Source organism: Dermacentor silvarum, chromosome 8 (genome assembly GCF_013339745.2).
Source record: "Dermacentor silvarum isolate Dsil-2018 chromosome 8, BIME_Dsil_1.4, whole genome shotgun sequence".
Lineage (NCBI taxonomy): Eukaryota > Metazoa > Arthropoda > Arachnida > Ixodida > Ixodidae > Dermacentor > Dermacentor silvarum.
Window position 1 is genome coordinate 108,266,132 of NC_051161.1, and position 20,844 is coordinate 108,286,975.

The 20,844-nt window shown below is 47.8% G+C and overlaps 1 long non-coding RNA gene across 3 annotated transcripts in view; it reads right to left on the bottom strand.

Moving 5' to 3' along the window:
• Positions 1 to 20,844, bottom strand: part of LOC119462787 (uncharacterized) — a 79,629-nt gene that overhangs the window by 54,882 nt on the left and 3,903 nt on the right. For 2 of the 3 annotated variants that reach the window (XR_007463136.1, XR_007463135.1), the window contains exon 2: positions 19,422 to 19,489. The exons of the other annotated variant lie outside the window; for it this stretch is intronic. This is a non-coding gene — a long non-coding RNA (uncharacterized LOC119462787). The remainder of the gene's footprint in view (positions 1 to 19,421; positions 19,490 to 20,844) is intronic. 3 annotated transcript variants of the gene reach the window in all.

Consider the following 20,844-nt stretch of genomic DNA (forward strand, 5'->3'; position numbering starts at 1 on the left):
GGGATCATGGCTCATTTCGCGCTTCTTGCGGCTTTTCTACTTCGTGCAGGCTGTGGCCCGTCTCGCTACTTACCGGTGCTGTGACGTCTAATCCACCTATCTGCCACGTACGGAACAACCTTCGAATCACCCCTTGCCAGAAGATAGCGACTGTGGGAACGAGTCACGCCAACCAGTGACTTTCAGAGACTGCCTTCGAGACACATCGCTCCACTGGATCAGGACAGTCGCATCGACAAGGAAGCAGTCCCTGCGCAAGCTTTAACCAGCATCAGAACTTCGGCTCGCTTCAGTGGGCACGGGAAGAGCGCCTGTGAGATCATGGCTCATTTCCGCTTCTTGCGGCTTTTCTAATTCGTGCAGGCTGTGGCCCGTCTCGCTACTTACCCGTGCTGTGACGTGTCACCCACCTATCTGCCACGTACGGAACAACCTTCGAATCACCCCTTGCCAGAAGATAGCGACTGTGGGAACGAGTCACGCCAACCAGTGACTTTCAGAGATTGCCTTCGAGACACATCGCTCCACTGGATCAGGACAGTCGCATCGACAAAGGAAGCAGTCCCTGCGCAAGCTTTAACCAGCATCAGAACTTCGGCTCGCTTCAGTGGGCACGGGAAGAGCGCCTGTGAGATCATGGCTCATTTCCGCTTCTTGCGGCTTTTCTACTTCGTGCAGGCTGTGGCCCGTCTCGCTACTTACCCGTGCTGTGACGTGTCACCCACCTATCTGCCACGTACGGAACAACCTTCGAATCACCCCTTGCCGGAAGATAGCGACTGTGGGAACGAGTCACGCCAACCAGTGACTTTCAGAGATTGCCTTCGAGACACATCGCTCCACTGGATCAGGACAGTCGCATCGACAAAGGAAGCAGTCCCTGCGCAAGCTTTAACCAGCATCAGAACTTCGGCTCGCTTCAGTGGGCACGGGAAGAGCGCCTGTGAGATCATGGCTCATTTCCGCTTCTTGCGGCTTTTCTACTTCGTGCAGGCTGTGGCCCGTCTCGCTACTTACCCGTGCTGTGACGTGTCACCCACCTATCTGCCACGTACGGAACAACCTTCGAATCACCCCTTGCCGGAAGATAGCGACTGTGGGAACGAGTCACGCCAACCAGTGACTTTCAGAGATTGCCTTCGAGACACATCGCTCCACTGGATCAGGACAGTCGCATCGACAAAGGAAGCAGTCCCTGCGCAAGCTTTAACCAGCATCAGAACTTCGGCTCGCTTCAGTGGGCACGGGAAGAGCGCCTGTGAGATCATGGCTCATTTCCGCTTCTTGCGGCTTTTCTACTTCGTGCAGGCATGTGGCCCGTCTCGCTACTTACCCGTGCTGTGACGTGTCACCCACCTATCTGCCACGTACGGAACAACCTTCGAATCACCCCTTGCCGGAAGATAGCGACTGTGGGAACGAGTCACGCCAACCAGTGACTTTCAGAGACTGCCTTCGAGACACATCGCTCCACTGGATCAGGACAGTCGCATCGACAAAGGAAGCAGTCCCTGCGCAAGCTTTAACCAGCATCAGAACTTCGGCTCGCTTCAGTGGGCACGGGAAGAGCGCCTGTGAGATCATGGCTCATTTCCGCTTCTTGCGGCTTTTCTACTTCGTGCAGGCTGTGGCCCGTCTCGCTACTTACCCGTGCTGTGACGTGTCACCCACCTATCTGCCACGTACGGAACAACCTTCGAATCACCCCTTGCCGGAAGATAGCGACTGTGGGAACGAGTCACGCCAACCAGTGACTTTCAGAGACTTGCCTTCGAGACACATCGCTCCACTGGATCAGGACAGTCGCATCGACAAAGGAAGCAGTCCCTGCGCAAGCTTTAACCAGCATCAGAACTTCGGCTCGCTTCAGTGGGCACGGGAAGAGCGCCTGTGAGATCATGGCTCATTTCCGCTTCTTGCGGCTTTTCTACTTCGTGCAGGCTGTGGCCCGTCTCGCTACTTACCCGTGCTGTGACGTGTCACCCACCTATCTGCCACGTACGGAACAACCTTCGAATCACCCCTTGCCGGAAGATAGCGACTGTGGGAACGAGTCACGCCAACCAGTGACTTTCAGAGACTGCCTTCGAGACACATCGCTCCACTGGATCAGGACAGTCGCATCGACAAAGGAAGCAGTCCCTGCGCAAGCTTTAACCAGCATCAGAACTTCGGCTCGCTTCAGTGGGCACGGGAAGAGCGCCTGTGAGATCATGGCTCATTTCCGCTTCTTGCGGCTTTTCTACTTCGTGCAGGCATGTGGCCCGTCTCGCTACTTACCCGTGCTGTGACGTGTCACCCACCTATCTGCCACGTACGGAACAACCTTCGAATCACCCCTTGCCGGAAGATAGCGACTGTGGGAACGAGTCACGCCAACCAGTGACTTTCAGAGACTGCCTTCGAGACACATCGCTCCACTGGATCAGGACAGTCGCATCGACAAAGGAAGCAGTCCCTGCGCAAGCTTTAACCAGCATCAGAACTTCGGCTCGCTTCAGTGGGCACGGGAAGAGCGCCTGTGAGATCATGGCTCATTTCCGCTTCTTGCGGCTTTTCTACTTCGTGCAGGCTGTGGCCCGTCTCGCTACTTACCCGTGCTGTGACGTGTCACCCACCTATCTGCCACGTACGGAACAACCTTCGAATCACCCCTTGCCGGAAGATAGCGACTGTGGGAACGAGTCACGCCAACCAGTGACTTTCAGAGACTGCCTTCGAGACACATCGCTCCACTGGATCAGGACAGTCGCATCGACAAAGGAAGCAGTCCCTGCGCAAGCTTTAACCAGCATCAGAACTTCGGCTCGCTTCAGTGGGCACGGGAAGAGCGCCTGTGAGATCATGGCTCATTTCCGCTTCTTGCGGCTTTTCTACTTCGTGCAGGCTGTGGCCCGTCTCGCTACTTACCCGTGCTGTGACGTGTCACCCACCTATCTGCCACGTACGGAACAACCTTCGAATCACCCCTTGCCGGAAGATAGCGACTGTGGGAACGAGTCACGCCAACCAGTGACTTTCAGAGACTGCCTTCGAGACACATCGCTCCACTGGATCAGGACAGTCGCATCGACAAAGGAAGCAGTCCCTGCGCAAGCTTTAACCAGCATCAGAACTTCGGCTCGCTTCAGTGGGCACGGGAAGAGCGCCTGTGAGATCATGGCTCATTTCCGCTTCTTGCGGCTTTTCTACTTCGTGCAGGCTGTGGCCCGTCTCGCTACTTACCCGTGCTGTGACGTGTCACCCACCTATCTGCCACGTACGGAACAACCTTCGAATCACCCCTTGCCGGAAGATAGCGACTGTGGGAACGAGTCACGCCAACCAGTGACTTTCAGAGACTGCCTTCGAGACACATCGCTCCACTGGATCAGGACAGTCGCATCGACAAAGGAAGCAGTCCCTGCGCAAGCTTTAACCAGCATCAGAACTTCGGCTCGCTTCAGTGGGCACGGGAAGAGCGCCTGTGAGATCATGGCTCATTTCCGCTTCTTGCGGCTTTTCTACTTCGTGCAGGCTGTGGCCCGTCTCGCTACTTACCCGTGCTGTGACGTGTCACCCACCTATCTGCCACGTACGGAACAACCTTCGAATCACCCCTTGCCGGAAGATAGCGACTGTGGGAACGAGTCACGCCAACCAGTGACTTTCAGAGACTGCCTTCGAGACACATCGCTCCACTGGATCAGGACAGTCGCATCGACAAAGGAAGCAGTCCCTGCGCAAGCTTTAACCAGCATCAGAACTTCGGCTCGCTTCAGTGGGCACGGGAAGAGCGCCTGTGAGATCATGGCTCATTTCCGCTTCTTGCGGCTTTTCTACTTCGTGCAGGCATGTGGCCCGTCTCGCTACTTACCCGTGCTGTGACGTGTCACCCACCTATCTGCCACGTACGGAACAACCTTCGAATCACCCCTTGCCGGAAGATAGCGACTGTGGGAACGAGTCACGCCAACCAGTGACTTTCAGAGACTTGCCTTCGAGACACATCGCTCCACTGGATCAGGACAGTCGCATCGACAAAGGAAGCAGTCCCTGCGCAAGCTTTAACCAGCATCAGAACTTCGGCTCGCTTCAGTGGGCACGGGAAGAGCGCCTGTGAGATCATGGCTCATTTCCGCTTCTTGCGGCTTTTCTACTTCGTGCAGGCTGTGGCCCGTCTCGCTACTTACCCGTGCTGTGACGTGTCACCCACCTATCTGCCACGTACGGAACAACCTTCGAATCACCCCTTGCCGGAAGATAGCGACTGTGGGAACGAGTCACGCCAACCAGTGACTTTCAGAGACTGCCTTCGAGACACATCGCTCCACTGGATCAGGACAGTCGCATCGACAAAGGAAGCAGTCCCTGCGCAAGCTTTAACCAGCATCAGAACTTCGGCTCGCTTCAGTGGGCACGGGAAGAGCGCCTGTGAGATCATGGCTCATTTCCGCTTCTTGCGGCTTTTCTACTTCGTGCAGGCTGTGGCCCGTCTCGCTACTTACCCGTGCTGTGACGTGTCACCCACCTATCTGCCACGTACGGAACAACCTTCGAATCACCCCTTGCCGGAAGATAGCGACTGTGGGAACGAGTCACGCCAACCAGTGACTTTCAGAGACTGCCTTCGAGACACATCGCTCCACTGGATCAGGACAGTCGCATCGACAAAGGAAGCAGTCCCTGCGCAAGCTTTAACCAGCATCAGAACTTCGGCTCGCTTCAGTGGGCACGGGAAGAGCGCCTGTGAGATCATGGCTCATTTCCGCTTCTTGCGGCTTTTCTACTTCGTGCAGGCTGTGGCCCGTCTCGCTACTTACCCGTGCTGTGACGTGTCACCCACCTATCTGCCACGTACGGAACAACCTTCGAATCACCCCTTGCCGGAAGATAGCGACTGTGGGAACGAGTCACGCCAACCAGTGACTTTCAGAGACTGCCTTCGAGACACATCGCTCCACTGGATCAGGACAGTCGCATCGACAAAGGAAGCAGTCCCTGCGCAAGCTTTAACCAGCATCAGAACTTCGGCTCGCTTCAGTGGGCACGGGAAGAGCGCCTGTGAGATCATGGCTCATTTCCGCTTCTTGCGGCTTTTCTACTTCGTGCAGGCTGTGGCCCGTCTCGCTACTTACCCGTGCTGTGACGTGTCACCCACCTATCTGCCACGTACGGAACAACCTTCGAATCACCCCTTGCCGGAAGATAGCGACTGTGGGAACGAGTCACGCCAACCAGTGACTTTCAGAGACTGCCTTCGAGACACATCGCTCCACTGGATCAGGACAGTCGCATCGACAAAGGAAGCAGTCCCTGCGCAAGCTTTAACCAGCATCAGAACTTCGGCTCGCTTCAGTGGGCACGGGAAGAGCGCCTGTGAGATCATGGCTCATTTCCGCTTCTTGCGGCTTTTCTACTTCGTGCAGGCTGTGGCCCGTCTCGCTACTTACCCGTGCTGTGACGTGTCACCCACCTATCTGCCACGTACGGAACAACCTTCGAATCACCCCTTGCCGGAAGATAGCGACTGTGGGAACGAGTCACGCCAACCAGTGACTTTCAGAGACTGCCTTCGAGACACATCGCTCCACTGGATCAGGACAGTCGCATCGACAAAGGAAGCAGTCCCTGCGCAAGCTTTAACCAGCATCAGAACTTCGGCTCGCTTCAGTGGGCACGGGAAGAGCGCCTGTGAGATCATGGCTCATTTCCGCTTCTTGCGGCTTTTCTACTTCGTGCAGGCTGTGGCCCGTCTCGCTACTTACCCGTGCTGTGACGTGTCACCCACCTATCTGCCACGTACGGAACAACCTTCGAATCACCCCTTGCCGGAAGATAGCGACTGTGGGAACGAGTCACGCCAACCAGTGACTTTCAGAGACTGCCTTCGAGACACATCGCTCCACTGGATCAGGACAGTCGCATCGACAAAGGAAGCAGTCCCTGCGCAAGCTTTAACCAGCATCAGAACTTCGGCTCGCTTCAGTGGGCACGGGAAGAGCGCCTGTGAGATCATGGCTCATTTCCGCTTCTTGCGGCTTTTCTACTTCGTGCAGGCTGTGGCCCGTCTCGCTACTTACCCGTGCTGTGACGTGTCACCCACCTATCTGCCACGTACGGAACAACCTTCGAATCGACCCTTGCCGGAAGATAGCGACTGTGGGAACGAGTCACGCCAACCAGTGACTTTCAGAGACTGCCTTCGAGACACATCGCTCCACTGGATCAGGACAGTCGCATCGACAAAGGAAGCAGTCCCTGCGCAAGCTTTAACCAGCATCAGAACTTCGGCTCGCTTCAGTGGGCACGGGAAGAGCGCCTGTGAGATCATGGCTCATTTCCGCTTCTTGCGGCTTTTCTACTTCGTGCAGGCTGTGGCCCGTCTCGCTACTTACCCGTGCTGTGACGTGTCACCCACCTATCTGCCACCGTACGGAACAACCTTCGAATCACCCCTTGCCGGAAGATAGCGACTGTGGGAACGAGTCACGCCAACCAGTGACTTTCAGAGACTTGCCTTCGAGACACATCGCTCCACTTTATCAGGACAGTCGCATCGACAAAGCAAGCAGTCCCTGCGCACGCTTTAACCAGCATCGGAACTTCGGCTCGCTTCAGTGGACAAGGGAAGAGCGCCTGTGGGATCATGGCTCATTTTCGCTACTTGCGGCTTGTCTACTTCGTGCAGCCAGTGGCCCGTCTCGCTACTTACCCGTGCTGTGACGTGTCACCCACATATCTGCCACCTACGGAACAACCTTCGAATCACCCTTGACGGAAGATAGCGACTAGCGGGAACCGAGTCACGCCAACCAGTGATTTTCAGAGATTGGCTTCGAGACACATCGCTCCACTTTATCAGGACAGTCGCATCGACAAAGCAAGCAGTCCCTGCGCACGCTTTAACCAGCATCGGAACTTCGGCTCGCTTCAGTGGACAAGGGAAGAGCGCCTGTGGGATCATGGCTCATTTTCGCTTACTTGCGGCTTGTCTACTTCGTGCAGCCAGTGGCCCGTCTCGCTACTTACCCGTGCTGTGACGTGTCACCCACATATCTGCCACCTACGGAACAACCTTCGAATCACCCTTGACGGAAGATAGCGACATGCGGGAACCAGTCACGCCAACCAGTGATTTCAGAGATTGGCTTCGAGACACATCGCTCCACTTTATCAGTACAGTCGCATCGACAAAGCAAGCAGTCCCTGCGCACGCTTTAACCAGCATCGGAACTTCGGCTCGCTTCAGTGGGCACGGGAAGAGCGCCTGTGAGATCATGGCTCATTTTCGCTACTTGCGGCTTGTCTACTTCGTGCAGCCAGTGGCCCGTCTCGCTACTTACCCGTGCTGTGACGTGTCACCCACCTATCTGCCACCTACGGAACAACCTTCGAATCACCCCTTGCCGGAAGATAGCGACTGCGGGAACCAGTCACGCCAACCAGTGATTTTCAGAGATTGGCTTCGAGACACATCGCTCCACTTTATCAGGACAGTCGCATCGACAAAGCAAGCAGTCCCTGCGCAAGCTTTAACCAGCATCGGAACTTCGGCTCGCTTCAGTGGGCACGGGAACAGCGCCTGTGGAATCATGGCTCATTTTCGCTACTTGCGGCTTGTCTACTTCGTGCAGCCAGTGGCCCGTCTCGCTACTTACCCGTGCTGTGACTGTGTCACCCACATATCTGCCACCTACGGAACAACCTTCGAATCACCCTTGACGGAAGATAGCGACATGCGGGAACCAGTCACGCCAACCAGTGATTTTCAGAGATTGGCTTCGAGACACATCGCTCCACTTTATCAGGACAGTCGCATCGACAAAGCAAGCAGTCCCTGCGCACGCTTTAACCAGCATCGGAACTTCGGCTCGCTTCAGTGGACACGGGAAGAGCGCCTGTGGGATCATGGCTCATTTTCGCTACTTGCGGCTTGTCTACTTCGTGCAGCCAGTGGCCCGTCTCGCTACTTACCCGTGCTGTGACGTGTCACCCACATATCTGCCACCTACGGAACAACCTTCGAATCACCCCTTGACGGAAGATAGCGACTGCGGGAACCAGTCACGCCAACCAGTGATTTTCAGAGATTGGCTTTGACACACATCGCTCCACTTTATCAGGACAGTCGCATCGACAAAGCAAGCAGTCCCTGCGCACGCTTTAACCAGCATCGGAACTTCGGCTCGCTTCAGTGGACACGGGAAGAGCGCCTGTGGGATCATGGCTCATTTTCGCTACTTGCGGCTTGTCTACTTCGTGCAGCCAGTGGCCCGTCTCGCTACTTACCCGTGCTGTGACGTGTCACCCACATATCTGCCACCTACGGAACAACCTTCGAATCACCCTTGACGGAAGATAGCGACATGCGGGAACCAGTCACGCCAACCAGTGATTTTCAGAGATTGGCTTCGAGACACATCGCTCCACTTTATCAGGACAGTCGCATCGACAAAGCAAGCAGTCCCTGCGCACGCTTTAACCAGCATCGGAACTTCGGCTCGCTTCAGTGGACAAGGGAAGAGCGCCTGTGGGATCATGGCTCATTTTCGCTTCTTGCGGCTTTTCTACTTCGTGCAGGCTGTGGCCCGTCTCGCTACTTACCCGTGCTGTGACGTGTCACCCACCTATCTGCCACGTACGGAACAACCTTCGAATCACCCCTTGCCGGAAGATAGCGACTGTGGGAACGAGTCACGCCAACCAGTGACTTTCAGAGACTGCCTTCGAGACACATCGCTCCACTGGATCAGGACAGTCGCATCGACAAAGGAAGCAGTCCCTGCGCAAGCTTTAACCAGCATCGGAACTTCGGCTCGCTTCAGTGGGCACGGGAAGAGAGCCTGTGGGATCATAGCTCATTTCCGCTTCTTGCGGCTTTTCTACTTCGTGCAGGTTAGTAACACATGTTCCCTGTTCGCTAAGCGTACTGGCAACAGATATATTTTGTTCTTCCCGTGCCCCCACGCTACTGTGTAGCGCATATGATGAATATGTTCATGTACTTTGCAAACTGTTGTGTTGTGGGGATGTTGAAAGCAACCCGAGTCCCGATGAGTGGCAAAATGAAGTGCTAACGATGTTAAAGGAACTAATGGCTGAGACGAGTAGGTTGTCCCAGGGTCAAGCTGAAATTACGACCAATGTCGCAACAGCACAGAAATCGTTCGAGGAAAAATTTGTTTCAATGAACGCGCGTATATTGAAAGTTGAGGGCCAATGTGGAAAAATTGATGATATGAACACAAGGCACAGTCTTGCACAAGAGGCAGTGAAAGGCATAGAACGCAAAGGCGTTTTTTTTCTGCTCACGCCTTGACGACATCGAAGACAGGGCTCGTCGTGATAACTTAATTTTCCATGGTGTTCCGGACAGCGAGGAATCATGGGCACACACTGAGGAAAAAATTGTAAGCCTAATGATGAAGCATGTCGACCCGAATCTAAACGACAATATAATTGAACGTGCGCACCGATTTGGTGGTAGCTACCAAGAAAATAGGTGCCGACCCGTTTAATAGTCAAGTTCAGTCTTTTTAAGTCCCGGCAACAAGTCCCTTCACAGCGATCAAAGTTAAAATGTAATGTTACCGTCACCGAAGATTTTTCACTATCCACAAGACTTGTCCGGAAAAAATCTTTTTGAGTTTGCAAATTCATTGTCCGAGTCGCCAGCCTTCGCGGTTCGCCATGATAAGTTGTATGTAGGTAACACCTGCTACATGTATGGCACCTACATGTATAGAGTGCACTTGAGGCAAACACATAAGAATAAACCTACCGCCTCAAATGATAGTATAATCCAAGATAGGCGGTCTTTTAGTAGCAATGAGCCCGCTACTAGCACTCGCAGCCACAAAAATAATCCGCCTTCTGCTCATTCCAAACATTCTAACAAGTAACAATCAGCAGGGGGTATGGATAATCATGTTTCTGCACCTTTTAAACCTTCCGGTTTTTTTTTCCAACGTCAGAAGCGTTATGAAACACTGTAATCGGCTTAACTTTGTTGTTTCCTCGATGAACGCAAATTTAATCATACTAATCGAGAAATGGCTCAACTCAAGTGTGGAAAGTACAGAAATTTTTCAGACTAATAGCACTTACGACGTGTATCGCTGCAATAGGGAAAGTAGGCAGGGTGAAGGCGTGTTGATAGCCGTATCTCAAACAATTGCTTCCTTTCAAGTAAATGTTTCGTCCGCTCTAGAAACTGTATGGGTAGAAATAGCAAGTAAACACACGAAGATTATTCTGGGCGTATGCTATCGCCCTGCAAACTATGCGTCGCCATTCGTCGATGAATTGCATGACCTTCTCGGCTGTGTCGTAACCCGGTACGCTTCCTCACCTATTTTTCTTTTTGGCGATCTTAACTTTCCTAACATTAGCTGGCAGACTGGTATTCCTTTGCTCCACCCCTTTCCAACGCAATGTCAACATATCTTGGATTTGTGTGATTGCTTTAAGTTTACGCAAGTTGTAACCAAACCTACCAGAATAACTAATGAATCAGCTAATACCTTAGACATGTTTTTGACAACCCACCCTGACCTCATATCGCCAGTTATCTATCTTTGTGGTGTGAGTGACCATTTCTTGCTACATTTCGATATTAAAATGTCATTAATCGCGTGAAACTAAGGAAGATAAATATATCTGGTACTATAGCAACGCAGATTTTGTCGCTATTGACCAAGAAATACCTCAGTGCTTAGATACTTTTTGTGCTAATTTTGATAGGCATAGTGTGCAAGAAAACTGGGATTTCTTCAGAAACCTAGTCTCTGACCTCACTAAAGCGCATGTGCCCCTTCGGCGTGTACGAAGCAATATAAAAACGCCATGGTATAATACGAATCTGAAACGTTTGTGTAAAAAGAAACGTCTTTTCCTCATGGCCAAGTTCCAAACACTTCAGATCGCTGGGAAGCGTATCAGAGTGCAGAAGCATAGTATACGGAAGCTGTGTATGCTGCTAAGAATAATTTTCATAACCATATATTACCTGAGCTTTTATCAAGAAACCCAAAGTAATTTTGGCACGTAATCAATCTAACGAAAGTACTGAACTGTTTCCTATAATTTTTTAATCTGCTGGAATTGTGAACTTAATACCTTAAAAACATCCTCATCATGTGGTACTGACAACATTAACTAAAAGTTTCTGAAACAGACATGTGCATATTCCTCTCTCTTATTGCACAAGATCTTCCAGCAGTCTCTCGAACAAGTAATCTTGCCGCTCGATTGAAAAATTGGTAAGGTAGTTGCAATACATAAGTCTGGCAATAAACACTGCGCTCTTAACTACCGGCCCATCTCATTAAAAAGCATTCCATGTAAACTTATGGAAGACGTCTTGTACTCACGTATAGCTAATTTTTAGAATCTAATTCATTTTTTGAATCGGCCCAACATGGTTTTAGGCGTACATTTTTCTGTGAAACCCAGTTACCTCTGTTCACTCATCATCTGCATACTATACTTGACAAACACTCCAAGATAAACTGCATTTTTTGTACTTTGCGAAGGCCTTTGAAAAAGTAAATCACGCCTTACTAATGTTAAAACTCTCCTCACTCAATCTCGACGGCAACATACTGTCTTGGTTCAAATGCTTTCTAACAAACCGCCTCCAGTACGTAACATTTAATGGTCATAACTCACCTGAAATAAATGTAACATCGGGAGTACCACAGGGTTCAGTTTTAGGCCCACTTTTGTTTTAATATACCATAATGATTATCCTAACTGCGTTTCTTCTTCTGTGCATTTGTATGCCGACGACAGTGTACTTTACAGGGAAATACGTAACGACAACCATAAAAGTATCTTGCAGACAGACTTAAATAACATTTCAAGTTGGTGCGATAACTGGCTCATGAATTTAAATCCTAACAAAGGCAAACTAATGACTGTTTTTTGGCAGTAGGATAACTCCTCAACGTACAAACTAGGTGACATCGAACTCAACCATGTATCATCATACCGGTACGTGAGGGTTACTACGCTACAATATAAAGTGGTATACTCATATTAAAATGATCAGTAATAGTGCTAACCGCACACTGGAATACTTACGACGTAACTTCAATAAAGCCCCACCCGCCCTTAAAATGCTTCTATACAAAACTCTTGTGCGCTCGACGTTAGAATACGCCGCTGCAATCTGGAACCCTCATTACGGAAATTTAATTAGGTCTCTAAAATTAATTCAAAATAACGCCGCACGTTTCATTCTTTCTAATTACCATCTTAAAGCAAGTATAACAGCATTGAAACAAGCTCTATCACTGCAATTTCTGTCACTGCGTCGTAAGTATTTCTGCCTTTACCTCTTTCATAAGGTCTTCCACCATTCATCACTACGTGCCCAGCTTATCACGCCACCCACTTATCGCTCACCCCGGATTGACCATAAACACAAAGTTAAAGGCAGTTTTTGCAAAACAAACATTTTATTTTTCTTTCATAGCGCACACATCAAACGATTGGAACAACCTACCTGACGACATTGTTTCCCTTTCTAATCATTCTCTTTTTTCCCATTCTTTATCTGCGCACCTGCGATGTGATAGCACTGCTTAATAATCTCATCTATCTCTCCTCCCCACTCCTTTGTTTCTTTATATTTTTTTCATGTGTCGCGATGCCTGCACTTTCTTTTGCTTTTTCACGTTCTTTTTCTCATGTTTTTTCTGTCTTTCCCAAATTTCTGTTAGGTTCATATTTTGCCACTAGTATTGTATAACATGATGTGTTTATTTCTGTTCTGTTCAGTTCAGTTATATTTGTTTTAGTACCATTCTGTTATATTTCATTTCACTTCTACAAATTGTCGCTAATACTGTATAATGCTGCATGTTTCATTCTGTTCTTTTCTTTATTTAAATGTTACCCACTCCCCTCTGCAAAGCCTCGGCGATTGAGGTTATCGAAAATAAATACATAAATAAAAGTCACCGCTGGCCGGCGGACTGCGAACGGCGAGCGGTTTGCGAAGGGTTGCGAAGCTATGGATGAGTTGAACAGTCGGAAACAAAAACTAGAATTCGGCTATAGAGAAGCGAAGTCTGCAACCGAAATAAAGTCGATAAGTGTACAAAATTAAATCAGAGAATGCATTCACCGAGAAGCCTTGAGCTACATAGCTGGGAAGACATTTAGGTAAGCATAAAAAATTGTTCGCTTATTTACATTTCTCACAGGTGCATAGGATCCGCCGTTTTTCATTCACTTTTTAAATTTTACTTTGGGTGTAGTGCAGTACGAGGAAACTGCTGTTCGTGCAATGATGATGCAATGGAAATATGGACTAGCCGCAGAAATAAAAATTCAATTGAAACAATCAGACAAAAAATGCAAGAAAGTAATGCTCATTTGAATTATCTTGGAGAAACAGTGAATGAAGCGTGTGCTTAGCAGTACCTATGAGGGAATACACGAAACGAAATAAGGAAAATGTGACATTAGGCACAAATAATTAAGTTTCTCTCCAGTAATGCGCAGGTATGTATTCACTCCAGACCATTTCTTGCTTTATTCATTTTATTGAATATGAAGCAGGCATTGTCAATGCAGCACAGACTGACCGCACTGTATCACGAAGACTGATGTGTCAGTACTTGGCATTTTCTTCATTTCGTCCAACAGGGCCCTGTCGGATGAGCTCGAAGGCCATCGGTGGAATTGCGCCAGCTTCGTGTGGAACAATAATCAGCGTAACTGCAAAGTGTCAATTGAAAAGCGGTGCTTCGCTTACATCATCTAATTTGGAAGGATGAATAATAAACAAGCACTTTAATGTATATTTCTTCATATTTATAGCCACCACATTTGAACAAATAATCAATAATTTAAACATGGGGTTTTACGTGCCACAACCACGATCTGATTATGAGGCACGCCGTAGTGGGGAACTCCGGAAATTTGGACCACCTGGGGTTCTTTACCGTGTACCTAAATTTGAGTACGCGGGTGTTTTCACATTTCGCCCCCACCGAAATGAGGCCGCCGTGGCCGGGATTCCATCCCGCGACCTTGTGCTCATTTGAACTGCGATGCCTCAAGTATAATTCAGAGTCATGCATGCTCAAAAATTTTAGCGAAAGGTGTTTATTCTGTTCTGATTGAAATTGTGTTGTTGTACGAAGACAAAAGATCCTCTCATAAAGACGGCACTTGTTACTTTTGTCGCGGGTATTATAGACTCCGAAAGACAGATAATTTGATTCATAAATCATAGCCTCGCAAAGAACGCGCAAGCGGTTTGTCAAAGGACAAGGAGAACATATGTTCTTTTCATATTATGTGATGTCGTTGTCTCCTGCTTGATCATTCCCATAGAGTTTCACACTATAAAACCTAGAGGGAAATGTGGCGCTGCTGCGCCGTGGTATGCAAGGGAAGGCCGGTATATTGTGGATTCGGATTGGCATCGTTTTTGGAGAGCCCGAACGCCTTGAAGTCGCGCCTGGCTAGCACCGTTCCGTCTGTCACAATGTTCATTTCCTGCTAAAACAGCACGTAAAAAACTGCTTTAGCTTTATTATTACACTAAAACACGTTTTATTTAATTTTGACGACATATTACTGGATGTACAATTCTATGAAACGTAAAAAGTATCAGCTGGCCGCTAAAGTTGGAGGGTAGATGACAAGATTCTCGCTCACTTTGGAACAACTTGTCGTCTGTTCTTGCTTTTCTTCGCTTGATGCTGCATTGTAGGTGAGTAAACTTTATTGAGAGATGTAATATGGGTGAATGAAAGCCTTTTATGTAGATTTTATTTTAAGAACGCGTTATTTGTGTAGCCATGTCCACGTTTTTGACGAAGCCTCGTACATCAGCCAACACAAGCCTCGCAGACACATATCCCGTCATTCCCATGAGGGCACGGCAGCCCTTTAAGAAACGCGCATAGACGGTGGCGCCAGTTTACCCTCTAGGTGTTATAGTGAGAAACTCTATGATCATTCCCTTGCTTGTCCATCGTCAATAAGTTGAAAGAGACGTGCTGCGCGGAACCGAACGCAGATATAAACTACGTTTTATACAAGATGATGGCTTAATGGCATCCCCTTTAACACGCGGCGGTGACAAATAGTCACCTAGCCTGGTTGATTTAATCACTATGCTAATACATGTTTTTATCAAGCATTTTTCTACACAACTCTCAAATTTTTTTTTCTCTTTGTTCAAAATCTACCTGACTGTAAGAGACACGGTATATCAATCTCTTCCCTGCTTTTTTCCACCAATACCCTAAACGTATCTTGTTTTCTCGACTGATGACCGGTTGACGCCTCCGTCCACATTAAACCCAAGCGCTTCTGGAAGGTGTACGTTACCTACAGTTCTCACTGGGTGAATCCTTTCGCATTCGATTAGGATGTGCTGAGCAGTCGCCGGATTTTTACTGCAACATTCACATTCCTCAGACAGTTTTTGTGTCCGATATGTTTTTGTGTCCTTAGGCAGCAGGCACGGGCCTCAAATAGCAAGGCTATGCAAGGCAAATAGCAAGTGTTATTGTACAGATTTTCTGTTATAATTTCTGTCTTCTCATTCTTGTAAATTCCTATTATCGTTTTCGTTTCCATTCTTTGCATGCAATTCACTCCCTCTATTTCTCTCACTTTCTTTCGGATGACTCCTGGTTGTCCATTTACACTTTCAATAACGCTGTACTGGTTCGCCAACTTTCCAGACCACTTCCTCCAGTCTGTCTCCATGGTTTTCAAGTAAAGATACTTGTGCACTTTACCCGCCCATTTATTTTCATCCATGTTCCTGAGTATTTCTTCGAAACTAATTTTGCTCTGTTCTTCTCTGACTTCAAAACAGGCCCAACTTACGTCACTCTTCACTGCCTCATTTGTGGTTTTACCGTGAGCTCCCGAAGCCAACCAGCCTACCGATCCTTCGTTAACTCCCTACCCCGACAAGATATCTGACTTTAAGCATCAAATGGCATTTGCGAACGTTAGCGCTGACACCGTTACTCCTTTCCAGACGTCACGCAGCACCTCATACTTATTGTGGCTCCACAGTGCTCTGTGTTTCATTATTGCTGCATTCCGCTTCCCATTTATTTTCAGAATATATTGATGGATGCGTGAGTAAGATTTGCCTTCGCTTATGTACACGCCGAGGTACTTATATTGCTTGACTATCGATATGACTTGCTGTTGACTAGGCACCACGTAATTACTCGTCTATTCATGAAAGTTCTTAATTCCCGATTTCTCTGTGCTAAATTTCAGGCCTAGATTTCTCGCTGTGTTGCCACAGATATTCGCAAGTGTCTGTAAATCTCTTGGATTGTCCGCTAGTAGGCACTATCCCGTCCACATACATCAGTCCAGGGACCTTCTATTTCCCCATTTGTCCAGTATGGATGTAAAATAAATCAAACCCTAATTCTATGTTTTCCAGTCGTCTTTCTATGACCTAGTGTTTCTATGCCCTTAAAATAAAGCGTGAACAACCATGGAAACAGAGGACATCCTTGCTTCAGTACTTGGGGAATTCCCACCACTTCATTACCTTCTCGACCTTCCTATACAAATGGTACACGGTTGCCGGTATATATATCCCTCAGTAGCTCCACGAACTCGTCATCTATGCCTTTGTACTTAAGAATATCCCCTAAAAATTCTGTCTTCGCTGTCATAGGCTCCTTTAATATCTAGAAATGCTATCTTTAAAGGTCTATTCGGAGTTAATGAAATCTCTGTGCACTGAGTTAGTACTAACATATTATCCTCTAAGCCTCTACCTAGCTTGAACCCAAACCCATTCTGCAGTTCCCCCAATACATCATTTTTCTAAACCCCCTTCGACAGTTCTAATTTTATGCCTTGCATTGCCATTCCATATATCAACGACGTTACCGTAACTGGCATGTACGAGCTCGACGTGGTGGTGGTGAACATCTTTTATTTGGTGCTGCCGGATTTAACGCGATCGGGCCTAGATCTCCCCCGTGCGGACTGTGAGGTTTTGCCTCAGCGCCGCTTTGCGGGGCTGCTGGACGGCCCAAAGCTGGTCGTCAAAGCTGGAGCTGCGCAGGGCGGCAGTCCACCTTGACGGAAGTCTCGGATATCAACGTATCTTTACCGCTTTTGTCTTTGTATATCAGGTTCATCTTGCTTTCACTCCATCCAACCGCTATTTCGTTCTTTCCAATCACTTCCTCTATGGCATTAGTCAGCATTGCCGTGCTCTTTGCGCCGAGGTTTTTGGTTAGCTGCATGGGGATTTCATCGGGTCCAGCTGCCGTGTTATTAGGGACCTTTTGTTCAGCTCTTTTTTTACTCTACGCTAAATTTCAATCTCTCAGGTTTCTCTCTTCTTCCTGGATTGGTGTCAGTCGAAACTACGCTTTCTCTCGTGCCGAAGTTATCCCTAATAACGTCTGTGATGTACCGCAGCGCATCGTCTCCTTCGTAGATGTTACCGTCTTCAACAGTTATAGCCATTTGTGAATTTTAGTTGCATGTCCGAGTGCTCTTATGTGATTACAGAATCTTTTGGGGGCGCCTTTGGCTCTTTTGCGAATGTTATGCACCCAAAGTTCACTTGTGCATTTATTTTCTCTTGGACGAGCCCACTGGCCCCCCTTTTCTTTTCTCGGTATTTGTTTCATCTAAGGAGCCCCTCTACTTCATGTATTCTCAACTTTTGGCTTCTCGATGATTCCTAGACGCCGGCTTACGTTAGTCTATAGCTTGCTTCATTTCCTTGTTCCACCACTTACGTGTTTTCCTCTTTTCTATCCAAAAATGTTTCTACAGTGTATGTCTCATTTCCTGCAGCACAACGTCTACCAGTTCCTTATATTCCATGACTGCTGTAGGAAGAGCTTCCATTTTCCTCTCCATGTTTTTTACGATCCCCGTTATATTGCTCTTCATTCGTGTTTAGAAATCTTGATGCTATTGGTTCGTGTTTTGCGTTAATATCTCACCAAAACTTTAATGCTAAACGTCTATGATCGCTACCCGGGCTATTTTTTTCCATGTTCGTGTAATATCATTTGGTCTAGTTGTTCGTAGACCATTTCTGAAACTAACACTTATTCGATACATGACTGTCTGTTTCCGCATTGTCACCTTACCTCTTCATGACACTTATTCACCCTCTTAACTAATAGAAGGTCTGCTCACAAATATCAAGCACTGGCGAACCGTTGTAATCAGTACATCGGTCTAAATCATCCAAGTGCGCGTTCATATTTCCCAATAATATCACCGGGCCCAATTTCTTTAACTTAATACTATCGCTTGTAATCCAATCAATAATTTTTTTATCTCTGCTATCACTACATGTCCATAGGTAAGCTACTCCCAGCCACGGCTTGCTTTTCCATGTGCCGCTATTCTAGAAATGCTCCTTACATGTCTTTTTTACCATTTGCCACTTCAGCACATCACCTAATTAGCATGCCCGGGCCTTCGCCTTTTCTTGACCCAGTCATTCTGTTGCACCCTTCACATTCTTCACATAATTATGGTAAAGTTCCAACATATGCGCTTAGGTGTGCGCGCCCTTGTAGGCACGAAGCGCACTGGGCTGACGATCCTTATAGCTGTCGGCCCATGCATGCCGCTTGAGTGTGCGCATATAGGTAAAGGCCTGTGTGCCTCCAGTGGTTATTGATGCTGTGTAGGCTGCTGCACGGCAGCTCTTGATACCCGAGTAAAGCATGGTATATTGTTCCTGTGTAATATTTACCTGCTTCACGCTACACACGGGTGCACAGCAAGCTGTCCCCATATTTTGTAATCAAGAGCGTTAGAGTCATGGTATAACCTTTCAGTAGCGTCAAACTGAGGATATAAATGTGCAATGCACATTGAATAGCGCATATCTGTTAAGGCATTGCATAGTGATTACTAATTCTTATTGCAGCCCATTGTAACCTAAGTTGAATAGTTTCACAATACGCCTATAACACAACATGTATTGCAAAAACGTAATACCTAATAAACTCAATAATTCAAGGCACCCAGCGCAACGGTTACTGGCCGTGTCACATGGCCTCTTTCCCACCCCCTATTTCAGTGCCAAACAGCAAATCTTTTTTAAAAATTCAATTGGATTTTACCAAAAGTGCCGGAACTAATGTTGGCTGAGGTATTCTTTGAGAATCCATAATGGTGGTGAATTCTACTTATCGATATGAAACTACAGAGGAACGTAGCGAACATCTTGATTATGCATTGCAACACAAGGAATGTGACACGGGGACCCCGTTTTACTTGGAAATCTGATGCGAAACAAATTTTTCACCGGTTGGCTCCTTTATAACCATGGACGCATACGAAATTATGCTTCTGATCGAGAAATTGTCAAATCCCTGTCAACCTTTAGAGTGGGTGTCCACCCACGTCAAGCAGAGGCAATACCTTCTTAGGCTGAGTAATCTTACCGAGTGCGGCAGCAACCAGCAAGAGGAGGTACTTTCCAAGCAAGCCGTCCATGTCCTCGACTAGAGCGCTGGACCAGAAAAATAAAAAAAACTCTATATTTGTATAAAATCTTGTGAATGCGATAATAATAAACTCCTGTCTTACCACTATCTACTTTGCTCCTTTCTTTTCGCATTCCAACTTAACTCGTAAAATTTAGGTGCGAACTAATAACTTAACTAATGACGTATTAGGAACTAAAGTTCCTTATGACTAATGTTGTTAGCATTTATGCATTTGCAACAGAAAATTTAGAACTCTTTGTGAAGAAACATGATGGAATACAACAATGAGATGACTACTATGTGACGACACTGTTGCTGCATAATCGAAGCATCTTGCAAGTGTTACAATTACAAATAAAATTTATCAGGTGAACAAATTCCAAGAACTCATCTAAGATAAAGCAAGAATATAGCGCATTTCCTCCTAAAAGTGTATATGCACTGTTCGGGCGTTTTCTGCCCCATGCTTCAAGTGTTTCCAGCCTTTAATCAGAACTGGACTGAATAGTTATTCGTTGCCGTTGAGCTCCTCGTTTGTAGACGGATGACCGCATTCTATCCTTATTGAAGACCAAATCAGCTTGTCCCATAGCAATATCGTCTAAAGACCACTATGTGAACGGGTGCGTGCAACACATTTCCATTGCCTTATGGCAATACTGGAAAAAAAGCATTCACCACAGAAATATAAACATACGATAACAGTAAAACATGGCGACTTTTTTTTCGGAGATGCCTCTCGATGTGAGCCTCACCCTATTTCAAAGGTAAGCCATCTTTCTGCTTTGTTATGGTTTTTTACCGGATTATCATTGTTGTGCAGTGATCCTTGGACACAAGCCGTGCATTCTGCATCCTACGAGTCCTGGATGCTGTCGCCAATTGTATTATTCAACAGTCTTATCTAATCACACTGCGCGTGCGACGCGAATAGTTTTGTGCATGACACGCGAGTACTGATATAGGTGTACTGATAGCATAGTATTCATTGATGGTTAGTGCTTGGTATATGCTGCTTCGCAGTATGCACTCGCGGCAAATTTTTGCCGAGTTATGCAGCTTGGATAGACGCGACAAGGTCAAGTTTCCGCCATAGATTTGTACTGTGTTTTCCTGGGTGCTGCTTCACCGGTAGCCGAGCCGGGCGCAGGTGACGCCAGGGAACCGCGGCGTCATACGGCATCGTGCGGCGGCTTGTCCCGGATGTCACGCGTATGCTGAACTTACTAGCGTGCTAGTTCGTGAAATATTGCGACAGTAACACTCTTTCTCATGAGCTTTTTGCATGTTATATGTCGATGAGACGCTACGCGTTAAAAACAAGCCGACTGAAGCCGCGGCTCAGTAGCCGGCTTTAGGCCAACAGTAGTAAAAGGTC